The sequence below is a fragment of the Chiloscyllium plagiosum genome, chromosome 39, assembly GCF_004010195.1.
Source record: "Chiloscyllium plagiosum isolate BGI_BamShark_2017 chromosome 39, ASM401019v2, whole genome shotgun sequence".
Taxonomy (NCBI): Eukaryota; Metazoa; Chordata; class Chondrichthyes; order Orectolobiformes; family Hemiscylliidae; genus Chiloscyllium; species Chiloscyllium plagiosum.
Genome location: NC_057748.1, coordinates 11,823,048 through 11,833,163, shown reverse-complemented (window position 1 = coordinate 11,833,163; position 10,116 = coordinate 11,823,048). Strand labels below are relative to the sequence as shown.

The 10,116-nt window shown below is 44.9% G+C and overlaps 1 protein-coding gene across 3 annotated transcripts in view; it reads right to left on the bottom strand.

The window, feature by feature from the left end:
* LOC122542244 (transcription factor MafK-like) overlaps window positions 1–9,730 on the bottom strand; it is a 65,082-nt gene extending 55,352 nt beyond the window's left edge. Inside the window, exons 1-2 of one of the 3 annotated variants that reach the window (XM_043679779.1) lie at window positions 9,641–9,730; window positions 9,030–9,239 (exon numbers count right to left, since the gene is read on the bottom strand). The gene's annotated coding sequence lies outside the window, so the exon portion shown is untranslated. Of the gene's footprint in view, window positions 1–9,017; window positions 9,608–9,640 lie in introns of those variants that run through there. The other 2 variants (XM_043679782.1, XM_043679781.1) reach the window with 2 other exon arrangements.
* Window positions 9,731–10,116: the final 386 nt, after the last annotated feature.

Below are 10,116 nucleotides of genomic sequence, written 5' to 3'. Positions count from 1 at the left end.
GAGAAGTGATTGCTGGGCCTCTTGCTGAGATATTTGTATCACCGATAGTCACAGGTGAGGTGCCGGAAGACTGGAGGTTGGCTAACGTGGTGCCACTGTTTAAGAAGGGTGGTAAGGACAAGCCAGGGAACTATAGACCAGTGAGCCTGACGTCAGTGGAGGGCAAGTTGTTGGAGGGAATCATGAGTGCAGGATGTACATGTATTTGGAAAGGCAAGGACTGATTAGGGATAGTCAACATGACTTTGTACGTGGGAAATCATGTCTCACAAACTTGATTGAGTTTTTTAGGGAAGTAACAAAGAGGATTGATGAGGGCAGAGCAGTAGATGTGATCTATATGGACTTCAGTAAGGCATTCAACAAGGCTCCCCATGGGAGACTGACTAACAAGGTTAGATCTCATAGAATAAAGAGAGAACTAGCCATTTGGAAACAGAACTGGCTCAAAGGTAGAAGACAGAGGGTGGTGGTGGAGGGTTGTTTTTCAGACTGGAGGCCGTGACCAGTGCAGTGCCACAAGGATTGGTGCTGGGTCCTCTACTTTTTGTCATTTACATAAGTGATTTGGATGCAAGCATAAGAGGTACAGTTAGTAAGTTTACAGATGACACCAAAATCGGAGGTGCAGTGGACAACGAAAAGGGTTACCTCAGATTACAACAGGATCTGGACCAGATGGGCTAATAGACTGAGAAGTGGCAGATGGAGTTTAATTCAGATAAATGCGAGGTGCTGCACTTTGGGATAGCAAATCTTAGTAGGACTTATACACTTAATGGTAAGGTCCTAGGGAGTGTTGCTGAACAAAAAGAGATCTTGGAGTGCAGGTTCCTAGCTCTTTGAAAGTTGGAGTTGCAGGTAGATAGGATAGTGAAGAAGGTGTTTGGTATGCTTTCCTTTATTGGTCAGAGTATTGAGTACAGGGGTTGGGAGCTGTACAGGGCATTGGCTAGGCCACTGTTGGAATATTGCGTGCAATTCTAGTCCCCTTCCTATTGGAATAATGTTGTGAAACTTGAAAGGGTTCAGAAAAGATTTACAAGGATATTGCCAGGGTTGAACAGGCTGGGGCTGTTTTCCCTGGAGTGTCGGGGGCTGAGGGGTGACCTTATAGAGGTTTACGAAATTATGAGGGGTATGGATAGGGTAAATAGGCAAAGTCTTTTCCCTTGGATAGGGGAGTCCAGAACTAGAGGGCATAGGTTTAGGCGAGAGGGGAAAGATATAAAAGAGACCTAAGGGACAACATTTTCACACAGAGGGTGGTACGTGTATGGTGTGAGCTGCCAGAGGAAGTGGTGGAGGCTGGTACAATTGTAACATTTAAGTGGCATTTGGATGGGTATATATGAATAGGAAGGGTTTGGAGGGATATGGACCGGGTGCTGGCAGGTGGGACTAGATTGGCTTGGGATATCTGGTCGACATGGACGGGTTGGACCGGAGTGTCTGTTTCCATGCTGTACATCTCTATGACTCTATCCTTCCTATAGGAGGGAGACCAGAAATGCCCCCAATATTCCAAACGTGGCCTAGCCAATGACCAGTATAGCCACAACATGACCTCCCAATTCCTATACTCAATGCACTGACCAATAAAGGCACATGTACCAAGCCAAACAAGCACTATACTGTTTGTTAGTGTGGAAGTGCACCAGAGATTGAAGTGTAGGGTCCGAGTCCAGCCATGCATCTCACAACCCCAACGTTAAACCTTGGAATCTTGACCGCTCATGTGGAATGCCCTGCTATAGACTCTGATGACAGTCTAGTAACTTATCCCAGGAAATAGCACACTGTCATGGAGTGAAACACAGGTTTCATCTGTGTCATGTGCCACTTGGCACAGGAGGGCCAAAGGTGGTCATGCACCACTGTGGTGTTCAGTCAGTCCATCAGACACCAGGTTATTGAACCCATGCTGCATTTATTGTATTGGAGAGACTTATGCTACAGCTGCCAGAATTGATTGGCTTTTTAAAAATGTAATCAACAGACCATCAGGGTCAAGTGATTTGAGTTCAACTATCAGCACAAATAATGTCCCAGAGTTTGAGACTGACTTATATTTATCACACGCACAGTGAAAAGTGTTGCTTCGCTGCCATACAAAGTGCATCAGGGTAGCAGAACAGCTGCCGAACACAGCCAGAGTGTGGCGAGAGCGAGAGAGACCAGAATTTGAGAGGTCCCTTCAAAAATGTGATAACAGCGGGGAAGAAGCTATTTGTAAATGTATTCAAACTTTTGTAACTTCTGCCTGATGGCAGAGGGTGGAAGGGACTATACCCAAGGTGGGAGGGGTCTTTCATTACATTGGTTGCTTTCCTGAGGCAGTGGGAAGAACAGATGGAGTCAATGGATGGAAGGCTGGGTTGTGTGATGGACAGGGCTGTGGTCACAACTCTCTGTAGTTGCTTGCTGCCTTGGGAGGAGTGGTTACCCTCCCACACTATCTGCTAAACCACTCGTGAAAATGTACAAATACACACAGAACGCCAAGTCAGTTGAGCGCAGTTGGAGCTATTGGCATCGTTGATGGCAATATTTCCTCTTTGAATAGGCACTGGCAGACATTATTCAGAAGTCGAGAGTGTGGTGCTGGAAAAGCACAGCCGGTCAGGCAGCATCCGAGGAGCAGCAGAATCCGATGTTTTGGACATAAGCCCCTCATTCCTGACGGGTTTTCCAGCACTACACCCTCCACTCTGATCTCCAGCATCGGCAGTCATCACTTTCCCCTCGTACATTCTTCAAAAGGTTAATCACGGCTAAGGACGAGCGAGAGAGGGGAAAAGGGACCTGAGGAGCAACTTTTATGCAGCATTTATGGAACGAGCTGCCAAAGGAAGTGGTAGAGGCAGGTACAATTATAACATTTAAAAGACGTTTGGACAGGTACATGGATAGGAAAGGTTTTGAGGGATATGGGTCAAACGCAGGCAAATGGAACTTGTTTAGTTTAGGAATACTGGTCGGCATGAATGGGTTGGGTCGTCTTTCTGTGCTATATGTAGTTCTGATCTTACTGCCCCTGACATTGCTGATGGGGGTGAAATAGCAGGCGTAAACATGGCATAGTGCCTGAAGATTGGCAACAGCTGCCCAAAATATTACCAACCCACAAGGCCGTCCATTTAACTGGCGTCGATTGCAGTCCAAGTGACCTCCCAGAGCCAATGGAATGAGTAATCACAGTTCTACATTTATGAATCAAGGAAGAAATTTGCCCACAGCATGCTCCCTCAAAACAGCAATGAGGTAATGATGGAGTGATCAATTTTAAATGATGTTAGCAGAGAGATCAGCGATGGCAGCAACACTGATGGGCAGGCAACCCTGCTGCTTTGAAGAATCACCACTTTGGTGCACTTGTCCAATCTCGTACTGGGTCTTTGGAGCAGAATTTGAATCCACAGTGTGTTCGCTCAGAAACCAGTGAATGGCCACAGGGAAGGAATCGCTTATAGCGCAAGTTCCATAGGAAAGTAGCAAGGGGGAGAAATCAAAAATAAAACAAACTGAAAACCGTGCTCTTCAAAAAAGTAAAGTGCAGATGCAATGAATGCGCCAATGGTCAAAGACGACAAAGAGAGGACAGAAAGAAATAATAGCTCAACAAAGAAAAAGTGCTTCTGTAGAGGGTAAGAACCTAGAAAGCAGCAATAATGCAGGATCAGGAGACAATTACACCAGTGACTTTTATGATTTCAGGGAAAATGCATATATTTTCAAGGGTTTGAGCTTCATTAGAAGGCTGCTTGTTCAATAATAAAAATCCCAACTTGGAGCTCTGCTAAATAGTGTTCCAATTTTAGACCAGCATTGGTTTCCTCCGTTTGACTCAGCCTGGTCTGCCAGTCGACAAGTTAATGATTCACACCCTCCCAGTCTACTGTGACATCTAACGCAATGCTAAAAGGTGTGGGAGTGCAGAACCTTCAGCTTTCAGGTGAGGTATTAACAAAGATTGAGGGGGAGTGGGCGGCAGTGGGAGGTCAAAGATCCCATGACACAGTCGAAGGAAATGAAGGGTGTGCTGCAAAAGTCCAAACTAAAACTCATCCCTTAACTACGCTCATTAGCCACTCCTCTTGCTTACCATCCACAGAATTGCACTTTGCAATGGGTGATTTGCACATCTTGCCATGTGGCAGGAAAGACTGAGCTTCAGAAGTAATTAATTGGTCTTACAATACGTCAGCACTTGGGCGTTCCTTCTCTTGCTCAGCATCCCATCAAGCTGATACGCTGAAGTTGTTGAGTATTTGGATGGATTTCCAATTCCATACTTGCTCCATCATTAAAACTGCCCATTTCCACCGCTATGACACTGGCCACTGCTCAAGCTCAGTCATAGCCGAAATCTCCATTCACAGCCTTGTTTCTGTCGAGATTGTAACGAGGTCAGCCAGGTGGACCTCATAGAATATAAGCTCCCTGACTGAACCAGATTAACAGCCCCAATCAGGGACCCTGGTCAACATAAAAACAGGAGTCATGGGTGCGGGAGAAAGATAAGCACTACCATAGTTAGGCAGCAGTGTGGGGATTTTATTGAAAAAAAATAAGCAGGAGCATCAGAGGTTCAGTCAAAATAATAAAAAAAAAACAGGAATCATAGAGATGTACAGCACGGAAACTGACCCTTCGGTCCAACCCATCTATGCTGACCAGATATCCCAACGCAATCTAGTTCCACCTGCCAGCACCCGGCCCATATCCCTCCAAACCCTTCCTATGTGTATACCCATCTAGATGACTTTTAAATGCTGTAATTGTACCAGGCTCCACCACTTTCTCTGGCAGCTGATTTGATACACGTACCACCCTCTGCGTGAAAAAGTTTACCCTCAAGTCTCTTTTGTATCTTTCCCCTCTCACCCTATGCCCTCTAGTTCTGGACTCCCCCACCCCAGGGGAAAGACCTTGTCTATTCACCCAACCCATTCCCCTCATGATTTTATAAACCTATATTAGGTCACCCCTCAGCCTCTGACGCTCCAGGGAAAAACAGCCCCAGCCTATTCACCCTCTCCCATAGCTCAAACCCTCCAACCCTGGAAACATGCTTGTAAATCTTTTCTGAACCCTTTCAAGTTTCACAACATCCGGAGATGGATCAGTGTCAAGGACTCTCCATGTGGGAATAAAGGGCGACTGGCTGATGGGATACCAGCCTCTCTCATTTCAGTAACCACTCACCATAACGATTCCAATGCATTCCAAGTCGCTAAACTTATGGTCATCCGCAACTCTGGTGCTGAGCTCCTGGTTTACTCATCATCCTGTACTTACTAATCTACAATTGCTTCACCAGGAACCAATGTCACCATTTCAAACAGGTTTTCAAGTCCCATCTGTATCCTCCTCCAGCCCTCGAAGGTAAGTGTTGCTCTAATGTGACTCTCGATTTTAATTTCTCCATCAGTTCCCTGGGTTCTAACCCCTGGAATTCTCTCCCAACACCATTCCACCTCTCAAACCCTACTCTCCTCTTTTAAAACACTCCTGACAACCTCCCTTTCCGGCTAAGTCTTTTGGTCATGACGAGCTTTAATAGAGATGTACTGTTGGGATGCAGTGGTAGCATCTCTACCTCTTGGCCAATAACCTCAGGTTCGAGACTCATCGCCGAATGCTTCGCCCACAATCATGGATCAATCCAATGGAAGTCCGAGCCCAACCCTTGGAAACAAGGATGGGAGTAAAGTCAGCCATACTTGGCCTATCCTTGCACTTTGCAATGGACAATTTGCACATCGTCCCACATGGCAATGACTGAGTTTCAGAAGTAATTGATTGGTTGCAAAATACGTCAGCACTTGCCACGTATTTGTCACCCCACTCGCACCCTAACGAACCCATCCCACGTATCTCGTCGTTCACACACACTTCTTCAAATCGCCCCCAATACCTCGTGCTCCGCTCAAAAGACACATTCTCTAGTTTCCATTAGTTTGGCAGACCATTTCAGCCTCAAGTGGCCTGGTGCCTGACTGTGTCCTCTGTAGCACCTTCAGACAATTAGAGGTGCTATACAAATGGAGTTTATTGATGACATTACAATCAGCAAATGAGTTACAACATTTAAAAGACATTTGGACAGGTACATTAACAGGAAAGGTTCAGAGGGATATGGGCCAAATGTGACCAGTTTAGTTTGAGAAATTTGGTCAGCATGGACAAGTTGAACCAAAGGCCCGTTTCTGTGCTGACTAAGTGTAATATATTTTTCTCTGCTGTAGCAGAGGAGCTACAATGTAGACCGAAGATGACGACACTAAGTACTAGTTACATGAGAGAGATCACTTTGAGCCAGCCCATTTTACTCCACCAGCAAATCTATCTCCTCCTTACATAGACACACAAACACACACTTCACTACCGCCACCCTACCAAACCCACCCCATGTATCGCCTCATTCACACACACACTTTTTCAAATCACCCCCAATACCTAGTGTTCTGCTCAAAAGACACATTCTCTAGTTTCCATTAGCTTGGCAGACCATTGACTCAATCTATTGGACTAGCCATTCATATAATTCATACCCTGCTGAGACTGGACCATGGAGAACCATAACTAAGTGTTTGACACAGTGTGGTCACATCCTAAGGACTTCCCAAGCTAAAGAAGTTGTTTTTTTTTTAAAAAAAAGTGGAACTTAACATTGGCTCCAAATAAGTCCTCCCCACTCTACTGAAAACTAACCCCATTAGCATAGTACTTTCATCCTTTCTCCCTCGTATGCTCCAATGATTGTGTGCTACTTGCTTAGGTTTATGTTTAGAGCCGTCAGAGAAAGTGGAGGACGCTGGTACAATTACAACATTTAAAGGGTAACTGGATGGATATCTGAATGGGAAGGGTTTAGAGAGATTATGGGCTAAGTGCTAGCAAATGGGACTAGATTAATGCAGGACATCTGGTTGGTATGGATGAGTTGGACCAAAGGGTCAGTTTCCATGACTTTAATCTACCAAGTTGTTGGGTACAGAAATTTCTCATTTTCTTTTGATATTTTTTAAGTGACTCTCTTAGATTTATAGCCTTTAGATTTATAGAGGAAATCTGGACACAATCAGATCTGTTAACGACCCACGTTCCCCCAACCATTGCTATGTCACGTTCACTCAATGCAACGGCCGAGTTTAACATACCCCCACAGGTGAAAACATCAACAATTCAGTCTCCCCTTAGCCGTTGTATTTTTTTTCTGTCACAGTGCGGCTCTGTTTTTGAAGGGTTGGCTCTATTGCCACGTAGGAAGAGGTACAGTCATTACACCATTCTACTCCCACTGTCTGCTGATCACCCCAGGACAAGGCCATGATCTACGCCTCCACTCTTTGCAGAAGGAGAAGTCTGAACTGGTGAAGGATGACCTTGGTGGTTTGGAAACATCACATTGGCTTCACTTCAACACCACCCCCCCACCCCAACTCCAAATCTTGAGATCATTTGACTCGTCTGGAAATCTCTTGGCATCTCGCCCAAAGCAGAGAGCCTTGACAGGAGTTGAACATTAGATTATTTGGAGCTGTGTTAAAGTCTCGCTCTACTCTCTCACTTTGACATACACAGACATTTTCAAGCTGGGCCTCTTGCAAAATAAAATATAAAGACTAGCCTTTCTATAGCACTGTTCCTGACCACCACTGTATAGCCACACCATTCCTTCAGTGTTGCTGGGTCAAAATCACAGAAGCCCCTACCTGATGACACTAAGTGTCCCTTCCCCACATAGACTGCCGCAGACAATCACCAACACTTTCCCAAGGGACCATTAGGAATGGGCAATAAATGCATACTAGGAGAAAGTGAGGACTGCAGATGCTGGGGATCAGAATTGAAAAGCGTGATGCTGGAAAAGCACAACCAGTCAGGCAGCATCCGAGGAGCAGGAGAGTCAACGTTTAGGGCAGGAGTCCTTCATCAGGAATGCCCCCAAATGATGCCTACATTTGTTGAGCAAATACCTTGAAAAGAAAGCAAACCAACTTTCCGAATTGTCAACATAGTTATAGCGTAGGATAAATTGTTCACAAAACCCCCGAACATTGAATCGTGATAGTGACCAGACAATCTATTTTTCATGATGCTGGTTACAGGTAAGTATTAGCCATAAGACTGGGGCCTGTTCTTTGAAATAGTGTCACCCAAGCAGCACAGACAGGACTACACAATTTTAAAATCACAACACCTGCATGTAGTCCAACAGGTTTATTTAGAACTACTTCCTGGGTGTTGTGCAATTTTCAACTTTGTCCACCCCAGTCCAACACTGGCACCTCCACATCAGGGCTACGGTTTGACATATCATCCAAAAGACAACACCTTCAGCAGTGTAGCACTCCCTGAGTGATACACAGGAGAGTCAGCGTGGACTTTGGTGGTGAAGCTCTGGAGCAGAGTTTAAGTCAGCAACTCTGGTGGGCCAGAGGACGACCATCTAAACCACAGCTCTCTCTCTCTCACACACACAAATACATAGTGATCAGAAGCTAGAGTCAGGTCATTTTTCCTTTTGCCTTGAGATCAGCTTTTTGCTCTCGTTTACAAAATTAAAATAAAACGGGTTCGTATAACTGGTATGGAGCTCTGCATAAGTTGTTGGTATCCATAAAAATCAGCCAGCCGACATAAAAATGCTCTAGATATTTTAACAGAAGCCATCACAACCCATGTCAACTCTCCCAGCCCACGATGACACAGGAATCCGGAAAATACCTCACTAGTTCCAAATAAAAGAAATGACCAGTAACCACATAACTCAGGTCCTGAAATGGATTCCAGATAGTTGCCGAACCACATGGTTAAATATTAAACAGATGCTTGGATGGTAAAAGGTTCTTGTCAGGGACTGCATGTGGACAGAAATTGCGACAAACATATGCAGACTTAACAGTACTTCAACAAAACAAATGTTTCTCTTTACAACTTCCTTTTTAAAAATAGATCACTTAAAGCTCTTGTTAAATCAACTTAAAAATAATAGAAGCATTATTTACATTTTTATCTACCTGTGGAATGCTGTATTTCCCCGTCTGGACTTCCTTTCCCTCTTTGGGCTTTTCTCAAGTTCAATATCTGATACGTTTAGATGTTTACACTTCCCTTATTCCTCCACCCTCGTTCAGTTCACTTGGAAAGGAACGGCTTCAGGGGGCAAAAAAAAAGCGAAGTTTTGAAGAGAACAATAAAAATCCAAGCGAGAAAGGTCCAGTTTCAATCTACAAAGCAAATGAGCAAGAAAATACAACATTTGTCCAAAAAGGAAACAAAGGTAGTTGGAGATTACAAAAAAAACCTAACACCCGCTAAACAAACAGAAACCAACATTATGTCCCTGAGATAAATTTAAACCCTAGCCCCGCGAAACAAAAACAAATTGAAACACAGCAACGTTGAGGCAGACTGGATTCTCAAATCAACCATAAAAGTGCATGATCGTAGAACTGCAACTCATGGTGATGCAGCGCCTAAATCACCCAACCCAACTCAACAACAACACTGCTACTGACTCTTCCCCAGCAAACAAAACTTATTTTTGCTTTCTTTTCCCCCAAAATAAAAACACTAAGGAGTCAAAAATAAACCCTGCTGAAAACATTAGCCCCCCTTCTTTACTCACTCTTCCACTGGGCAAGGGCTGCCGTGTGTTTAATCTCCAAACCCCCTTGCCCTATTTTGCCTGTATGAAAACAACTCAGTTCCTGGAATTCCTGGGTCAGATGATACTCACACACGCAGATGCCTTTCATTCATAAAAAACACAGACCGCGCGCACGTCACCCGCTTGTTGCCCATAGATGGTAAGGGCCTGACGTCAGTCAGTCCGGCTGGGGGATGATGTAATCTTCCAGGGTTGCCATCTTTCTGCGGGGCAACAGCGCCGGCAGCTCCTCCCAAATGTTGCTGCGGGGCAACAGCACAGAGAAATTCTTCCCAAATGTTACTGCGGGGCAACAGCACAGGCAAATTCTTCCCAAATATTACTGCAGGGCAACAGCACAGCAAATTCTTCCCAAATGTTACTGCGGGGCAACAGCACAGGGAAATTCTTCCCAAATGTTACTATGGGGCAACAGCATAGCAAATTCTTCCCAA